The following is a 19,631-nucleotide window of genomic DNA, read 5'->3' as shown; positions in this document are numbered from 1 at the left end:
TTCTGATGGTTTGCTGGCCATCTTCAGTATTCCTTGGCTTGAAGATGCATCAGCTCAATCTCTTCCTGTTCACATGGTATTTCCCCTGTGTATGTCTGTCTCTGTGCCTGAATTTCCTCTTTCCATAAAGACACCAGTCATATAAATCTATAAGCCTGACCTAATGACCTCATTTTAACTTGATTACTTCTGTAAAGATCCTGTTTCCAAATAAGGTCACATTCTGAGGGCTGCAACATATCTTTTTTAGGAGAAGAGATTCAATGCATAACAGCAGAACCGATAGAAATGGACTGATGGATGGGACTTCTTTGCAGAATATAATGAGATCAGCTTCAGATAGTAGGTTGTTGCCATGCTGTTCTCAGTCGCTAAGTCTTGTCCAATCCTTTTGTGACCCCACAGACTGTAGTCCACCAAGCTCCTCTGTCTGAGGGATTTTTCAGGCAAGAATACTGAAGTGGATTTCCAGGGGATCTTCCCAACCCAGGGATCTAACTCACGTCTCTTATGTCTCCTGCATTGCAGGTGGATTCTTTACTGCTGAGCCAGTACATAGTCATTGTTCAGTCACTAAGTAGTATCTAACTCTTTGCAACCCCATGGACTGCAGCACAGCTGGCTTCCCTGTCCTTCACCATCTCCCAGAGTTTGCTCAAACTCATGTCCATTGAGTTGGTGATTCCATCCAACCATCTCATCCTCTGTCACCCCCTTCTCCTCCCGCCTTCAATCTTTCCCAGCATCAGGGTCTTTTCAAGTGAGTCAGTTCTTTCCATCAGGTGGCCAAAGTACTAGAGCATCAGCATCAGTTCCCCATGGACTTCAGCCTGCCAGGTTCCTCTGTCTATGGAATTCTCCAGGCAAGAAGACAGGAGTGGGTTGCCATTCCCTTCTCCAGAGGTTCTTCCCGACCCAGGGATTGAACCCGAGTTTCCTGCATTTCAGGCAGATTCTTTACTGTCTGAGCCACCAGGGAAGCCCAGTAGGTAGTTAGAAAATAAACATAAATGATTTGTATACAAATCAGGGTTGAAAAAAGTAGAAGGAATAGAAGATAGTATTGATAGTACAAAGGTGTTGGCTGAAGTCTGGAGGATATAAATAAATGAATGTGAAAGACAAGTGGAAAGAAGAGCAAAGGACTGAATACAGAACTTTGAGGACTACCCACAGTAAGGAAGAAGTAAAGGAAGAGGAATTTGCAGAAGACTTAGAAAGAGAACAGTCTGAGAAGCTGGAAGAAAACTAGAAAAGCTTTGGATTATAGAAGCCACAAGAAGAATTTATAGAAGTAAGGAATAAATAACATTAGCAGATATTATGAAGAAGAAAGGGTAACACTGTTGAGCAAGAGCTATTTTAGTAGAGTGATAGAGGTAGGGGCCAGAACATATGACAATAAGGAGAGAAAGTGGGCAAAGACCACAGGTCCCAAAGCTGGTAATGGTGGTGGTGTAGTCATTAAGTTATGTCCGACTCTTGCAACCCTGTGGACCATAGCCCACCAGGCACCTCTGTCCATGAGATTCTGAAGGTAAGAATATTGGAGTGGGTTGCCATGCCCTCCTCCAGGGGATCTTCCTGACCCAGAGATTGAATCCAGGTCTCCTGCTTTGCAGGCAGATTCTTTACCGACTGTTACCAGGAAAGCCCACGAAGTTGGGTATTGAGCAAAAGTAAATACAGGCTTTTTAAATGGGGACTATAAGTGATGACAAAGTTAAAGTTAAGTTGTTGTTTATCATTCAGTAGAAGAGAAGGAGGCCATGGAGAGTGTGAAGTTGAAAATGCTTGTGAATGAAAGAGTACTTATGGATAATTATGGAAGTGAAATCCTAGAGAAGAGTAATGTGAAGTGATCTGATTTCAAATGAAGTTTGCTTTAGAGAGGGGAGAACCCTCTTCCTCTGAGATAAGATAAATGAAGCTAAAAGTATATATGCAGCCCATATAGCAAGAGATTGGTCATCTATGGATAAGAGAAATGACTTGGAACAGAGACCATGAGGAGAGAGGAGCAGATCTGTAATAAGTACTCTGGGCAGTATGGAAGGAAGAAATCAGTGAGAGGTGAGCGATCCATCAGCAAGGGCCAGCAGGAGTCTCTATCGACTAGAACTGCCCAGCTCTGCAACTTCCCATAAAAGTCCTCTGCAGCACAGGATAACTAGCAGAGCAAGTTGAGTTAAGTGACCAGGAGTTAGGAATTGACATGGTAAACCTGATCAAAGGTTTTCAGGTAAGTGAAGGAATAAGAATTACTGAGGAGTATGCGGCAGAATCTGTTTAGCCAGAAAGCAAATAGTAGACTGGGTGAAGTTGGCCACTCCAGGACATAAAGATCCCAGCAAGGAAAAAGATCAGAGTCTCAGAGTGATGAGGGACCATGACATAACTGATAGATGAACACACTGTGTTTAAGAGGGGAGTGTAGAGATCTCAGAGGAGAAACAATGAAATCCCAAGTGTGTCCATGCTGGCAAAAGTCTGATTGAAGTACTGACCTGCAGAGAAAAGAAAAGCAAGGCTTTTTTTTTTTTTAATTGGAGGCTAATTACTTTACAATATTGTATTGGTTTTGCCATACATCAGCATGAATCCGCCACAGGTGTACACATGCTCCCAATCCTGAACCCCCCTCCCACCTCCCTCCCCATACCATCCCTCTGGGTCATCCCAGTGCACCAGCTCCAAGCATCCTGTATCCTGCATTGAACCTGGACTGGTGATTCATTTCTTATATGATATTATACATGTTTCAATGCCATTCTCCTAAATCATCCCACCCTCTCCCTCTCCCACAGAGTCCAAAAGACTATTATATATATCTGTGTCTGTTTTGCTGTCTCACATACAGGGTTATCGTTGCCATCTTTCTAAATTCCATATATATGCGTTAGTATACTGCATTGGTGTTTTTCCTTCTGGCTTACTTCACTCTGTATAATCGGCTCCAGTTTCATCCACCTCATTAGAACTGATTCAAATGTATTCTTTTTAATGGCTGAGTAATATTCCATTGTGTATATGTACCACAGCTTTCTTATCCATTCATCTGCTGATGGACATCTAGGTTTGCTTCCATGTCCTGCCTATTATAAACAGTGCTGCAATGAACATTGGGGTACACATGTCTCTTTCAACTCTGGTTTCCTTGGTGTGTATGCCCAACAGTGGGATTGCTGGGTCAGAAGGCAGTTCTATTTCCAGTTTTTTAAGGAATCTCCACACTGTTCTCCATAGTGGCTGTACTAGTTTGCATTCCCACCAACAGTGTAAGAGGGTTCCCTTTTCTCCACACCCTTTCCAGCATTTATTGCTTGTAGACTTTTGGATCACAGCCATTCTGACTGGCATGAAATGGTACCTCATAGTGGTTTTGATTTGCATTTCTCTGATAATGACTGATGTTGAGCATCTTTTCATGTGTTTGTTAGCTGTCTGTATGTCTTCTTTGGAGAAATGTCTATTTAGTTCTTTGGCCCATTTTTTGATTGAGTCATTTATTTTTCTGGAATTGAGCTGCAGGAGTTGTTTGTATATTTCTGAGATTTGTTGTTTGTCAGTTGCTTCATTTGCTATTATTTTCTCCCATTCTGAAGGCTGTCTTTTCACCTTGCTTATAGTTTCTTTTGTTGTGCAGAATCTTTTAAGTTTAATTAGGTCCCATTTGTTTATTTTTGCTTTTATTCCAATATTCTGGGAGGTGGGTCACAGAGGATCCTGCTGTGATTTATGTCAGAGAGTGTTTTGCCTATGTTCTCCTCTAAGAGTTTTATAGTTTCTGGTCTTACATTTAGATCTTTAATCCGTTTTGAGTTTATTTTTGTGTATGGTGTTAAAAAGTATTCTAGGTTCACTCTTTTACACGTGGTTGACCAGTTTTCCCAGCACCACTTGTTAAAGAGATTGTCTTTTCTCCATTGTATATTCTTGCCTCCTTTGTCAAAGATAAGGTGTCCATAGGTGCGTGGACTTATCTCTGGGCTTTCTATTTAGTTCCATGGGTCTATATTTCTGTCTTTGTGCCACTACCGTACTGTCTTGATGACTGTAGCTTTGTAGTAGAGCCTGAAGTCAGGCAGGTTGATTCCTCCAGTTCCATTCTTCTTTCTCAAGATTGCTTTGGCTATTCGTGGTTTTTTGTATTTCCATACAAATTGTGAAATTTTTTGTTCTAGCTCTGTGAAAAATACCGTTGGTATTTTGATAGGGATTGCACTGAATCTATAGATTGCTTTGGGTAGTATACTCATTTTCACTATATTGATTCTTCTGATCCATGAACATGGTATATTTCTCCATCTATTAGTGTCCTCTTTCATTTCCTTCACCAGTGTTTTATAGTTTTCTATATATAGGTCTTTAGTTTCTTTAGGTAGATATATTCCTAAGTATTTTATTCTTTCCGTTGCAATGGTGAATCGAATTGTTTCCTTAATTTCTCTATTTTCTCATTATTAGTGTATAGGAATGCAAGGGATTTCTGTGTGTTGATTTTATATCCTGCAACTTTACTATAGTCATTGATTAGCTCTAGTAATTTTCTGGTGGAGTCTTTAGGATTTTCAATGTAGAGGATCATATCATCTGGAAACAGTGAGAGTTTTACTTCTTCTTTTCCAGTTTGGATTCCTTTTATTTCTTTTTCTGCTCTGATTGCTATGGCCAAAACTTCCAGAACTATGTTGAATAGTAGTGGTGAAAGTGGGCACCCTTGTCTTGTTCCTGACTTTAGGGGAAATGCTTTCAATTTTTCACCATTGAGGATAATGTTTGCTGTGGGTTTGTCATATATAGCTTTTATTATGTTGAGGTATGTTCCTTCTATTCTTGCTTTCTGGAGAGTTTTTATCATAAATGGATGTTGAATTTTGTCAAAAGCTTTCTCTGCATCTATTGAGATAATCATATGGCTTTTATTTTTCAATTTGTTAATGTGGTGTATTACACTGATTGATTTGCAGATATTGAAGAATCCTTGCATCCCTGGGATAAAGCCCACTTGGTCATGGTGTATGATCTTTTTAATGTGTTGTTGGATTCTGATTGCTAGAATTTTGTTAAGGATTTTTGCATCTATGTTCATCAGTGATATTGGCCTGTAGTTTTCTTTTTTTTTGTGGCATCTTTTTCAGGTTTTGGTATTAGGGTGATGGTGGCCTCATAAATGAGTTTGGAAGTTTACCTTCCTCTGCAATTTTCTGGAAGAGTTTGAGTAGGATAGGTGTTAGCTCTTCTCTAAATTTTTGGTAGAATCAGCTGTGAAGCCGTCTGGACCTGGGCTTTTGTTTGCTGGAAGATTTCTGATTACAGTTTCAATTTCCGTGCTTGTGATGGGTCTGTTAAGATTTTCTATTTCTTCCTGGTTCAGTTTTGGAAAGTTGTACTTTTCTAAGAATTTGTCCAGTTCTTCCATGCTATCCATTTTATTGAGATATAGTTGCTGATAGTAGTCTCTTATGAGCCTTTGTATTTCTGTGTTGTCTGTTGTGATCTCTCCATTTTCATTTCTAATTTTATTGATTTCATTTTTCTCCCTTTGTTTCTTGATGAGTCTGGCTAATGGTTTGTCAATTTTATGTATCCTTTCAAAGAACCAGTTTTTGTCTTTGTTGATTTTTGCTACGGTCTCTTTTGTTTCTTTTGCATTTATTTCTGCCCTAATTTTTAAGATTTCTTTCCTTCTACTAACCCAGGGGTTCTTAATTTCTTCCTTTTCTAGTTGCTTTAGGTGTGGAGTTAGGTTATTTATTTGACTTTTTTCTTGTTTCTTGAGGTATGCCTGTATTGCTATGAACTCTCCCCCTTAGTACTGCTTTTACAGTGTCCCACAGGTTTTGTGTTGTTGTGTTTTCATTTTCATTCGTTTCTATGCATATTTTGATTTCTTCTGTGATTTATTGGTTATTCAGCAGCATGTTGTTCAGCCTCCATATGTTGGAATTTTTAATAGTTTTTCTCCTGTAATTGAGATCTAATCTTACTGCATTGTGGTCAGAAAAGATGCTTGGAATGATTTCAATTTTTTTGAACTTACCAAGGCTAGATTTATGGCCCAGGATGTGATCTATCCTGGAGAAGTTTCCGTGTGCACTTGAGGAAAAGGTGAAATTCATTGTTTTGGGGTGAAATGTCCTCTAGATATCAAGTAGGTCTAACTGGTCTAGTGTGTCATTTAAAGTTTGTGTTTCCTTGTTAATTTTCTGTTTAGTTGATCTATCCATAGGTGTGAGTGGGGTATTAAAGTCTCCCACTACTACTGTGTTACTGTTAATTTCCCCTTTCATACCTGTTAGCATTTGTCTTACATATTGTGGTGCTCCTATGTTGGGTGCATATATATTTATAATTGTTATATCTTCTTGGATTGATCCTTTGATCATTATGTAGTGTCCTTCTTTGTCTCTTTTCACAGCCTTTGTTTTAAAGTCTATTTTATCTGATATGAGTATTGCTACTCCTGATTTCTTTTGGTCTCTATTTGCATAGAATATCTTTTTCCAGCCCTTCACTTTCAGTCTGTATGTGTCCCTTGTTTTGAGGTGGGTCTCTTGTAAACAACATACATAGGGGTCTTGTTTTTGTATCTATTCAGCCAGTCTTTGTCTTTTGGTTGGGGCATTCAACCCATTTACGTTTAAGGTAACTATTGATAAATATGATCCTGTTGCCATTTACTTTATTGTTTTGGGTTCGAGTTTATACACCCTTTTTGTGTTTCCTGTCTAGAGAAGATCCTTTAGCATTTGTTGGAGAGCTGGTTTGCTGGTGCTGAATTCTCTCAGCTTTTGTTTGTCTGTAAAGCTTTTGATTTCTCCTTCATATTTAATGAGATCCTTGCTGGGTACAGTAATCTGGGCTGTAGGTTATTTTCTTTCATCACATTAAGTATGTCTTGCCATTCCCTCCTGGCTTGAAGAGTTTCTATTGAGACATCAGCTGTTATCCTTATGGGAATCCCCTTGTGTATTATTTGTTGTTTTCCCTTGTTGCTTTTAATATTTGTTGTTTGTGTTTGATCTTTGTTAATTTTATTAATATGTGTCTTTGGGTGTTTCGCCTTGGGTTTATCCTGTTTGGGACTCTCTGGGTTTCTTGGACTTGGGTGATTATTTCCTTCCCCATTTTAGGGAAGTTTTCAACTATTATCTCCTCAAGTATTTTCTCATGGTCTTTCTTTTTGTCTTCTTCTTCTGGGACTCCTATGATTCGAATGTTGGAGCGTTTAATATTGTCCTGGAGGTCTCTGAAATTGTCCTCATTTCTTTTAATTCGCATTTCTTTTTTCCTCTCTGATTCATTTACTTCTACCATTCTATCTTCTACTTCGCTAATCCTGTCTTCTGCCTCCGTTATTCTACTATTTATTGCCTCCAGAGTGTTTTTGATCTCATATATTGCATTATTCATTATATATTGACTCTTTTTTATTTCTTCTAGGTCCTTGTTAAACCTATCTTGCATCTTCTCAGTCCTTGTCTCCAGGCTATTTATCTGTGATTCCGTTTTTATTTCGAGATTTTGGATCCTTTTCCCTATCATTATTCGAAAATCTTTATCAGGTAGATTCCCTATCTCTTCCTCTTTTGTTTGGTTTGGTGGGCATTTATCCTGTTCCTTTACCTGCTGGGTATTCCTCTGCCTCTTCATCTTGTTTATATTACTGCATTTGGGGTGGCCTTTCTATATTCTCGCAGTTTGTGGAGTTCTCTTTATTGTGGAGTTTCCTCGCTTTGGGTGGGGTTGTATGGGTGGCTTGTCAAGGTTTCCTGGTTAGGGAAGCCTGTGTCAGTGTTCTGGTGGGTGGAGCTGGATTTCTTCTCTCTGGAGTGCAATGAAGTGTCCAGTAATGAGTTATGAAATGTCAATGGTTTTGGAGTAACTTTGGGCAGCCTGTATATTGAAACTCAGGTCTGTGTTCCTGTGTTGCTGGAGAATTTGCATGGTATGTCTTGCTCTTTAACTTGCTGGCCCTTGGATGGTGCTTGGTTTCAGTGTAGGTATGGAGGCATTTGATGAGCTCCTATCGATTAATGTTCCCTGGAGTCAGGAGTTCTCTGATGTTCTCAGGATTTGGACTTAAGCCTCCTGCTTCTGGTTTTCAGTCTTATTTTTACAGTAGCCTCAAGACTTCTCCTTCTATACAGCACCGTTGATAATACATCTAGGTTAAAGATGAAAAGTTTCTCCTCAATGAGGGACACCCAGAGAGGTTCACAGAGTTACATGGAGAAGAGAAGAGGGAGGAGGGAGTTAGAGGTGACCCGAATGAGATGAGGTGGAATCAAAAGAGGAGAGAGCAAGCTAACCAGTAATCACTTCCTTATGTGTGCTCCACATTCTGGACCGCTCAGAGATGTTCACAGAGTTATACAGAGAAGAGAAGAGGGAGGAAGGAGACAGAGGTGTCCAGGAGGATAAAGGGGGGGAATGAAAAGGAGAGAGACAGATCCAGCCAGTAATCAGTTCCCTATGTGTTCTCCACCATCTGGAACACACAGAGATTCACAGAGTTGCGTAGAGAAGAGAAGGGGGAGGAAGGATACAGAGGCGACCTGGTGGAGAAAAAGGAGAGTCCAAAGGAGGAGAGAGCAGTCAAGCCAGTAATCTCACTCCCAAGTAAAAATGGGTACTGAAGATTGGGTTTTTAAAGGTACAAAATTGATAACAAATACCAAAAAGCAAAGATTAAAAATCTAGAATAGAGGTTGGATTTTCAAAAATACAATATTAAAGAAAAGAAGAAGGAAAAAAAAAGTCACAAAAATTATTAATATATATATATATATATATATGAAGTTTGCTTTAAAAAATAGGGTCTTTTTTTTGAAAAGTAATAGTAGGTTATAAAAATGAAAATTAAAGGAGTAATAGAGGACTTAAAATTTTTAAAAAGTTAAAAAAAATAATGATCATAAAAATGGTAAAAATATATCTAGGACTTTCTCTGGTGGTGTTGTGGGCAGTGTGGGGTCAGTTCATTTTCGGATAGTTCCTTGGTCCGGCTTATATTTCTCAAGATCTATAGGCCCCTTCCTATCCAGTCGGTACTAACAACAGGGTTTTAATCTATTGCACCTGTCACTTCCAAGGCACATCCCTCTGTTTTAGCTTCTTCTGTTTGCTGGTCTCTTCAGTGTCTGATTTCCGCCCTGACACAAGGAGGGCTGGTGGTGGACACTTTTTTTAGGCTCACTTGTTCAGTCGCACTGTGGGGAGGGAGGGACGCTGCAAACAAATAACACTAGCGTGTGCTCGCAGTGTCTCAGCCACACTGAGCCTGCCCTTGTTCATGGAGCGTGTGCCCTCCCTGCCCACACAGCTCACGCTGTAGGTTGCTCTGCCGGGAACCGTCCAAGGCCAGCCCTGGGCTGCATGCACCTCCCAGGTCTAAGCCGCTCAGGTTCAGGCACTCTGGTAGTCCTCAGAGGCGCAGACTCCATTGGGCCTGTGTTTTGTGCCCTTCCCAGGTCCGAGCAGCTCAGGTGATGAGGTGTTTGGCAAGCGTGGTCACTGCAACTTATCACCTCTCCTGTCCCTGCTGCTTGGTTTTCTGGGTGTACAACCAGCACACTTTCTCAGGTGGATGATGACTGTCCAGAACCCCAAGAAGTTTTAGTTAGCAAAGAAGCCTGCTTGCAGTTTGGTAGATAATGTCTCTCTGGGGCTGCGATTGCCCCCTTCCGGCTCTGGCTGCCTATCACCAGAGGGGGATGGTCTGCAGCCGGCTAATTCTGTTCAGTCCTTTGTTCTGTGCATGGTCCTGGCAGTGTCTTAGGGCTTTTCGCACGGTAGCTATCCCACAGTCTGGTTTGCTAGCTCAAGTTAGTTCATTCTGATTACCCTCAGGGCATTCAGGCCCGATCCTGACTCTAAGCAATGCAGCCCTCATCTCCCTGCCCAGACCCCGCTTGCTAGTGGCGGATGCAGGCGTCTGCACTGCTTCTCCACTGGGGGAGTTACCATTGGGCTCGTAATCTGTGGGTTTTAATTATTTATTTATTTTTCATCCCGGTTATGTTGCCCTCTATGCTTCCAAGGCTTACCACAGACTCGGCAGTGAGAGTGTTTCCTGATGTTTGGAAACCTCTCTTTTTAAGACTCCCTTCCAGGGACAGGGCTCCATCCCTACCTCTTTTGTCTCTTTTTTTGTCTTTTATATTTTTTCCTACTTCTTTTCGAAGACAATGGGCTGCTTTTCTGGGTGCCTGATGTCCTCTGCCAGCATTCAGAAGTTGTTTTGTGGAATTTACTCAGTGTTTAAATGTTCTTTTGATGAATTTTGGGGGGAGAAAGTGGTCTCCCCATCCTATTCCTCCGCCATCTTAGGACTGCCTCAGAAGCAAGGCTTTTTGAAGTCAGGGGACTCACTTGAGATTTTTGTCTGAACTGGCCTTCATGGGTCATGCTCATATCTCTCACTTTTTCTTCCCACTCTTTGTTTTTGTTTTTTCTCTTTGTGAATCACTCCAGCTCTAGCTTCTTTTTTTGAACCTTGAGAGGAGTGTTGCTCATTTTTCCTTCTATAATTTGGTAACACTTTTTAGCATCTTTCTTCTAAAATGTGGTAACATTTTTAGCATCTCCTTTTTTATGATTTTTTATTAGAGTATAGTTGCTTTACAATGTTGTGTTAGTTTCTGCTGTACAACAAAGTGAATCAGTTATACATATACATATATCCCCTCCCTCTTGAGCTTCAAGCTTCCCTCCAACCCCCACCCCCATCTTACCCTTCCAGGTCATCACTTGTAATGCAGCTTTTTAAGAATGGCTGACTCTCTAAATTTACTTCCATTAATTTTTGTTTGTTTGTGCTCTTTGTACCATTGAAGAAACCTAGGTATATTTTTTTTCATACCTAAAAGCACAAAGTCCTTTTAGATCTTTTGTTGTAGAAAAACATGTCTGAGATTTTGCTCCAAGTGGCTCCTTTAAAAGGAGGCATTCACAGCTGCCTTCATACTTTCATATCTGCCATGATGAATTGGCAGCCTTCAGATCTGAAGAGCAATCCCCATAAAGAGAAACTTTTTCCTATATAGGAAATCGTCAAAAAGGAGAAGCTGGGAACTAATGATGGCAGGAAAAGAATAAATTCACTGTACTATACTCTTTAGTATCAGGACTGATGAATTCACCTACTCAAACATATTATTAAAAGGGAATATTGAACTTTTCAATGTTCTGGCAATGTACAAAGAACTCCAACTTCAGAAATAGGCCCAATTAATATTAAGTCTGTGAAAGTAAAGACTTGGTATCCTCATTAAAATGACAAAAACCTTCACTTTAAAGAGTGGGAAATATATTTTGTAAGTAAGGCCCCCATTTTCTTTTGCTTAGTGACAGGTCCAAACTGAGGAGATTACTATCTGCTCCTGCTTAGCTACAACAGTCCATCTCTGCTCATCAGGACGCCCTTTCTCCCAGGGGGGGAAAGCAGTCTTGCCTCCTCATTTTCTCAGAGGGAAAATATTTTCACATTTCAACTGGAGAAGATGCCTCTAACCATTCTCCTAGACCTCTGTCCTTTTCTCTGCCATGTTTCTCTACATGACTTGTAGGACATGAGTGTAATTACTGGCCTGCAGTACAAGAAGAAACAAAAAGAGAAAGATGAAATATCACTATTTTGTATTGAGCTGTGTGCCTTGCCAGTGGACAGACATGCATACTGAAGCAGAAATACCTCACTGTCCATCTGAAGCAGCCACTGGATTTGCAGAGTAACCTCTGTGCTGTTCAGCCTTACTCCATCAAGATGCTATCACTGGTACTGACCCAGCAAAACAAGTCAAATATTTCTTCCCCTGTTTGGCAGATAGTCAATGTCTCTTTTTCCATCCAGTTCCAAATATATAGTCATCTTCATCTTTAGCATCTTCTAAGGGAATGGTTCAGTATTCTTGCCTGGAGAATTCCATGGATAGAGGAGGCTAGCAGGCTACAGTCCATGGGGTCGCCAAGAGTCGGACATGACTGAGTGACTGACACTTTGGTGTTGTGACTGTTAAGAATACTGCCTGTCTGAGACCAACTATCCCAGCCACTGGGAAGATGGCAAGGATAGATATTATTTGGTGTGCTGTGAATCCAACTTTCACATCAAAGACACAAAATCTGTGTGATTATGGCAACAACTAAAATCAGTAATAAAACCAAACATAAAATGAATATATTGTGCTGAAGGTCTCTTGTAAATTTTTAAGCAAAAATGCGAGGTTTGAAACTGCTATATCAAGATAATTACATGGCCATTCATAGAAAACCAACATGGACACTGAGAACATGTCTCAACACTACTCTAGTGAGAAGGCATTTCTCACCAGATCCTACCTATTACATTGTCACTCTCTTCTTTGGATTGTTGTTGTTGTTCAGTAGCTAAGTCATGTCCCACTCTCTGCAACCCCATGGACTGTAGCATGCCAGGCTTCCCTGTCCTTCACTATCTCCTGGAGTTTGCCCAAACTCATGTCCATTGAGTTTGGACATGATGCCATCCAGCCATCTCATCGCTCTGTTACCCGCTTCATCTGATCACATCAGCCTTCATCAGTACCTAATTATTTTAGGATAACCCTCAGATTCAAGGCATTGAATTAAACCCAGCACTACCCTATAGGCAGCTTTTTTTTCAGGAATAGGAAATGTCTTCACCCTTGAAATATAGTTTTATTCTATATACTTCATCTTTATAAAGCACAACTTCTTTTTGTTCATTATGTACAGGGTGAATCTTGTCTCTGCAAACCCCTTAGAAAACTATTCTTCCACCATTTATAGCTAATAATCTCAGAGATTTGATTTCAATTACTTTTTTTACTACCTTCTACCAAAAGTTACTTCCCATAGGTAGCTGAAAAAATTCACACCTTTGTCAAATTGTATAACATTTTTTATGTATTTATGTATTCATTTAATTAATTAATTTATTTCATTTCTTTTTTGGCCGCACTGGATCTTCATTGCTGTGCACAGGCTTTCTCTAGTTTCAGCGAGCAAGGGCTACTGTTTGTTGTAGTGCTCGGGCTTCCCGTTGCAGTGGCTTCCCCTGTTGTGGAGCACAGGTTCTAGGGCACGCAGGCATCAGTAGTTGCAGCACACAGGCTCAGTAGTTGTGGCACGCAAGCTCAGTAGTTGTGATGCATGGGCTTAGTTGGTCTACAGCATCTGGAATCTTCCAGGACCAGGGATCAAACCCATGTCCCCTGAATTAGTAGCTGGATTCTTATCCACTGCACCACCAAGGAAGTCCCAACTTATCTTTTAACATTCTTATACATTTAATGTACAGATTTGTAATTTTGACCCGTTTTGATGATACCTGTTTTCTGAACTCTATATTCTGTTAGGAATCAAAAAGGGAATAAACTACAAATATATCCATTAATTTGGAGTGTAAACAATAGAGATGAGTGGAATCTCATTTTTTACCATAGTCATAAGCCTGGAACTTGGAAGGAATTCAATAAATGTTTGTTGAATGAATGAAAATCTTATTAAATATTTCAAAGTAGCTTTTATGATTTTTGATCTTGAAAAATATGCCATAGCCATAAATAAGTTTAATCTAGGTTTCTCCATGTGTCTTATTTTTCAATTAATAAACTTTAATTTTTAGATCAGTTTTAGGTCCATAGCAAAATTGAGCAGGAAGTACAGAGTTCCCAAATACTGCCAGTCCCCATATACATACAATCTCCCACTATCTACATCCTGCACCCCAGAGGTACATGTGTTACAGTAGCTGAATACATCCTCATCACCCAAAGTTCATAGTTTGCATTAGAATTCACTCTTGGTACCCATTTTATGGTGTTGGAGAAATATACAAAATGTATGTGTGTCCACAATTGTAGTATCATACAGAATAGTTTCAGGGACCTTAAAATCTTCTGTGCTAAACCTATTCATTCTTCCCTCCACCCAAATACCTGGTAACCACTGATTTTGTAACTGACTCTATAGTTTTTCCCTTTCCAGACTGGCATATAGTTGGGAACATTTAGTATGCAGTCTTTTCAAATTGACTACTTTCACATAGTAATATGCATTTACATTTCCTGCATGTCTTTTCGTGGCTTTGTATCTCATTTCTTTTTAGTGCCATTTATTATTCAATTTTCCAGATGTATTATAGTGTATTAGTGGTTAGATAACTACTAAAGAACATTGTGGTTGCTTCCAAGTTTTGGCAATTATGAATAAAGCTGTTGTAAATATGTATGTGCAGGTTTTTGTGTGGACATAGTTTTTAGCTCATTTGGGTAAATACCAAGGAACATGATTGCTGGATCATATCATTAAAGTCTGTTTAGTTTGTAAGAAACTGCCAAACTGTCTCCCAAAGTGACTATACCATTTTGCATTCTCACCAGCAATGAAGCAGAGTTCTTATTTACACTACATCCTCACCAGTCCTTGGTGCTGTCATTGTTTTGGATTTTGGCAATTCTGATATGTTTCTAGTAATATCACACTCCTGTTTTAATTTGCAATTCACTAATGACATATGATGTTGAAATCATTTCATATGCTTACTCGTCATTAGTATATCTTTGGCAAGGTGTCTGTTCAGATTTGTAGCCCAAATGGGTTGTTTGTTTTCTTATTGTTGAGTTTGGAGAGTTCATTGTATATTTTGGATAACAGTCCTTTATCAACTGTGTCCTTTGCAAATATTTTCTCCTCAGTCTATGGCTTTTCTTCTTGATATTGTCTTTAACAGAGAAGTTTCTATTTTAATTAAGTCCAGGTTATCAGTTATTTCCTTCATGGATCATGCATTTGGTGTTGTGTTTAAAAACTCATCACCATACTCAAGGTCAGCTACATTTTTCTCTTATGTTATCTTCTAGGAGGTTTATAGTTTAGGATTTCTCATTTAGGTCTATAATCCATTTTGACTTAATCTTTGTGATGTCCAGTTGTTCCAGCATGTTTGTTAAAGAGTCTATTTTTGCTCCATTGTATTGCCTTTGCTCCTTTGGCAAAAATCAGTTGACTCTATGGGGGTCTCTTTCTGGACTCTCTAATCTATTTAATGGATCTATTTGTCTTTTCTTTCACCAACACCACACTGTCTTAGCTACTATTAACTTTCTGTTAAGCCTTGAAACCAGGTAGCATCAGTCTTCCAACTCTATTCTACTCTTTCAATGTTGAGTTGGACATTTTGGGTCTTTTGCCTCTCTTTATAAACTTCAGACTCAGTTTGTCATTATCCACAAAATAACTTGCTTGGATTTTGATTGGGATTGCATTGAATCCACAGATCAAGTTGGAAACAACTGATATCTTTATGATATTGCCATCCTATCCATAAACATAAAATTTCTCCATTTATTTAGTTTTTTTTATTTCATTCATTTTTTCACTTGAATTCAATGTGAATTGAATGATTTCCACTCATTTTCAACCTGAGTTTTGTAGTGTTCTTTGTATAGATCTGGTATGTATTTTGTTACATCTCTACTTAAATATTTCATTTTTAATGTGCAAATGTAAATAGTGTGTTAGTTGCTCAGTCGTGTCTGATTCTTTGCAACCCCACAGATTGTAGCCCACCAGGGTCCCCTGTCCATGGGATTCTCCAGGGAAGAATACTGGAGTGGGTTGCCATTATATATTTTCATTTTAAAATGATCAAGGGCATTAGACTATAAAAATAACACATATTTTAAAAATAATCTATACTGGAAAATTATCTCCTTTTCTTGTCTGATTGAATTATCTAGGACTTCCAGTACAAAGTTGAAAAAAGCAGTGATAAGTGGTGGCATCCTTGCCTCGTTCTTAATGGGAGTGATTCAAGTTTCTCTCTATGATGTATGGTGGTGTGTGTGTGAAGTCGCTCAGTCGTGTCCGACTCTTTGCGACCCCGTGGACTATAGCCCACCAGACTCCTCTGTCCATGGGATTCTCCAGGCAAGAATACTGGAGTGGGTTGCCATTTCCTTCTCCAGGGGATCTTCCCAACCCAGGGATCGAACCTGGGTCTCCTGCATTGCAGGCAGATGCTTTATCCTCTGAGCCACCAGGGAAGCCTGTAGATGTTTATTATCATATTGAGGAAGTTCTCTATTCCTAGTTTACTGAGATTTTAAAATCATGGATGGGTGTTGGATTTTGTCAAATACCTTTTCTGCATCTATTGTATTATCATGCAACTTTAACCTCTTTAACTTGTTAACATAATGAATTACATTAATTGATTTTTCAAATGTTGAACCAGCCTTGCATACCCAAGATGAATTCCACTTGATTGTGGTATATTTCTTCCTATACATTCTTGCACTTGGTTTACTAGTATTTTGTTGAGAATTTTTACGTCTGTGTTCGTGAGAGATAGCAGTCTGTACTTTATTTTCTTGTATGTCTTCATATGGTTTTTGGTATTAGGAAAATGCCAACTTCATATAATGAGTTAGGAAATGTTCTCTGTTTCTATCTTCTGGAAGAGATTGTAGAAATTTTGTATTATTTTCTTCCCTAAATAATTCAACAGTAAATTTATGTGGGCCTAGTAGTTTCTACTTTAGAGAGTTATTAATTATTGATCCAATTTTTTTAAGTGATAGAGGCCTACTCAGACTGTCTACTTCTTGTGTGTGCATTTCAACAGATTTCAAGGAGTTGGCCCATTTCATCTAGGTTATCAAATGCGTGGACTATGTACTATGGACTGAACTATGGACTAGTTCAGTTCAGTTGCTCAGTCATGTCCAACTCTTTGCAACCCCATGGACTATAGCACGCCAGGCTTTCCTGTCCATCACGAACTCCCAAAGCTTGCTCAAACTCATGTCCATAATATTCCTTTATTATCCTTTTAATGTCCATAGGATCTATAGTGACATCCTCTCTTTAATTTTGGACATTAGTAATTTGTATTTTCTCTATTTTTTTCTCAGTTAGCCTGGCTAGAGTTTTCTCAACTTGATTGATCTTTACAAAGAACCAGCTTTTGTTTTCACAGATTTTTTTCTATTGAGTTCCTGTTTTCTATTTAATTGATTTCTGATCTATTTTTACTATATGTTTTCTTCTGCTAACTTTAGATTTAATTTGCTCTTCTTTTTCTAGTTTCCTAAGGTGGAAGCTCAGATGATCGATTTTAGATCTTTCTTCCCTTCTAATATATGTATTCAATGCTACAAATTTCCCTCTAAGCATGGCTTTAGCTGCATCTCACAAATTTTGAGAAGTTGTGATTTTTATTTCCATTTAGTTCAAATATTTTTAAATTTCTTTTGAGATTTCTTCTTTGACTCATGTGTTTTTTAGAAGTGTGTTGTTTGATCTCCAAGTATTTTGGAATTTTCCATCTATCTTTCTGTTATTGATTTCTAGTTTAATTTCATCGTGGTTGGACAGCATACCCATTGTGACTTACATTCTTTTAATGTGTCTTAGATGTGTTTTATGATGAAGAATGTAATCTGTCTTGGTGAATGTTGCATGTGTGCTTGAGAAAAATGTATAATCTGCTGTTAAATGAAATAGTCTATACATGTCAATTATATCCAGTTAATTGATGGTGCTGTGGGTTCAGCTGTGTCATTACTCATATTCTGCCTACTCGATCATTCCATTTTTGATAGAGGGGTATAAAGTCTCTATAATAGTGGATTCATTTATTTTTTTGTTGCAGTTCTATCAGATTTTGTTTCACTTATTTTGATACTCTAGTATTAGGCTCACACACATTGCTTGTTATGTCTTCTTGTAGTACTAATGCCTTTATTCCTATGTAATGCCCTTCTTTAGCCCTGATAATTTTCCTTGGTCTGAAGTCAACTCTGCCTGAAATTAGTATAGCTACTCTTACTTTTTTTTTTTAACTAGTGTTAGCATGTGTATTATTTAACATTCTTTTATTTTTAATCTATATGTATTTCTATATTTTAAATGTTTCTTAAGTATACCATTATAGTTGTTTCTTATTTTTTTATTACTCTGACAATATCTGGATTTTAATGGTTGTATTTAGACAATTGATGTTTACAATAATTATTGATGTAGTTGGATTAACGTCCACCATATTTGTTACTATTTTTTATTTATTGCTCTTGTTCTTTGTTCTTTTTGCCTTCTACACATTTCTAGCTCCTTGTGGTTTTAACTGAGCATTTTATATGATTTCTTTTTTCTTCTTTCTTAGCATACTGGTTATACTTCTTTTTTTTTTACTTTTTTAGTAGTTGCCCTAGAGTTTGCAATTTACATTTACAACTAATAAGTCCACTTTCAAATAACCCTATACCAATTTGTGGCTAGTGCAAATATGTTATCATAATATAATCCCAGTTCCTTCCTCCTATTCCTTGTATCATTGCTGTCATTAATTTCACTTATACATAAGCACACACACATACAAGCATACATAATTGAATGCATTGTCACTATTATTTCAAGCAAACTATTATTTGTTAGATCAAGTAAGAATAAGAAAAATTAAAGTTTTTATTTTACCTTCACTTATTACTTCTTTGATGCTCTTCCTTTCTTAATGTAGATCCAAGTGTCTGACTTACGTCATTTTCCTCTGTCTTAAGAACTTCTTTTAACATTTCTTGCAAGGCAGGCCTAATAACAACAAATTCCCTCAATTTTTCTTCATCTAAGAAGGTATTTCTCCTTTACCTTTGAAGAATAATTTCACAAGGTACAGAATTCTAAGTTGGTAGATTATTTTTCTCTTAGCATTTTGAGTATTCTCTTCATTCTAGTCTTGCCTAACGTGGTTTCTGAGGAATAGTAGGATATAATTCTTATCTTTGCTTCTCTATAGGTAAGGTGGTTTTTTCCCTCTGGTTTCTTTCAAGATTGTTTTTTCTCTTTAATTTTCTGAAATGTAAATGTTATGTGTTTTGGCATTTATCCTACTTGATGCTCTCTGAACTTCCTGGATCTGTGGTTTTGTATCCAGCATTAATTTAGACATATGCTCAGTCATTATTCTTTTACATATTGCTTCTGCTTCTCTTTTTTCTCCTGACATTCTCATTATGTATACATTACATCTTTTGTAGTTGTCTTACAATTCTTACATTTTCTTTTCTTTGTGGGGGTTGATTTTTTTTTTGTTTGTTTGTTTCAGTTTAGGATGTTTCTATTGTCAGCTCTTCCAACTCAGAAATTCTTTCCTCAGTCATGCTCAATCTACTAGTAAGTCCGTTAAGGGGACTTTTCATTTCTGTTCATGTATTTAATCTCTAGTATTTCTATTTGATTCTTTCAATTTCCATCTCTCTGCATACAATATCCATCTATTCTTCCATGTTGTCTACTTCTTCTATTAAAACCTGTAGCATGTTAATAATAGTTGTTTCATTTTCTTTTTTGGCCATACCTTGTGGCTTGTAGGATCTTAGTTCTCCAACTAGGGATTGAAGCTGGGCCCTTGCAGACTCAATTGAGAGAATTCATTGAAAGCATGGAGTTCTAATCACTAGACCATCAAGAAATTACAAGTAATAGTTGTTTTAAATCCCTCGTCTGATAACTCCAACATTTCTTCCATATCTGACTGGTTCTGATCCTTGCTCAGTTTCTGCAAACTATGTTTTTTACTTTTTAGTAAGCTTTGTAAATTTTGCTGAAATCTGGACATGATG

The 19,631-nt window shown here is 38.1% G+C and overlaps 1 protein-coding gene and 1 non-coding gene across 15 annotated transcripts in view; one reads left to right on the top strand and one right to left on the bottom strand.

Annotated features, from left to right (window-relative positions):
- Positions 1-19,631, top strand: part of ENOX2 (ecto-NOX disulfide-thiol exchanger 2) — a 287,975-nt gene that overhangs the window by 253,084 nt on the left and 15,260 nt on the right. The gene's annotated exons all lie outside the window — the stretch shown is intronic.
- On the bottom strand, positions 15,984-16,055 carry TRNAC-GCA (transfer RNA cysteine (anticodon GCA)). Its single transcript has one exon. It is a non-coding gene; the product is annotated as a tRNA-Cys (tRNA).

Source organism: Bos indicus, chromosome X (genome assembly GCF_029378745.1).
Source record: "Bos indicus isolate NIAB-ARS_2022 breed Sahiwal x Tharparkar chromosome X, NIAB-ARS_B.indTharparkar_mat_pri_1.0, whole genome shotgun sequence".
Classification (NCBI taxonomy): domain Eukaryota; kingdom Metazoa; phylum Chordata; class Mammalia; order Artiodactyla; family Bovidae; genus Bos; species Bos indicus.
The sequence above is the reverse complement of the archived record's forward strand: the minus strand, read 5'-3'. Positions and strand labels throughout refer to the sequence as shown.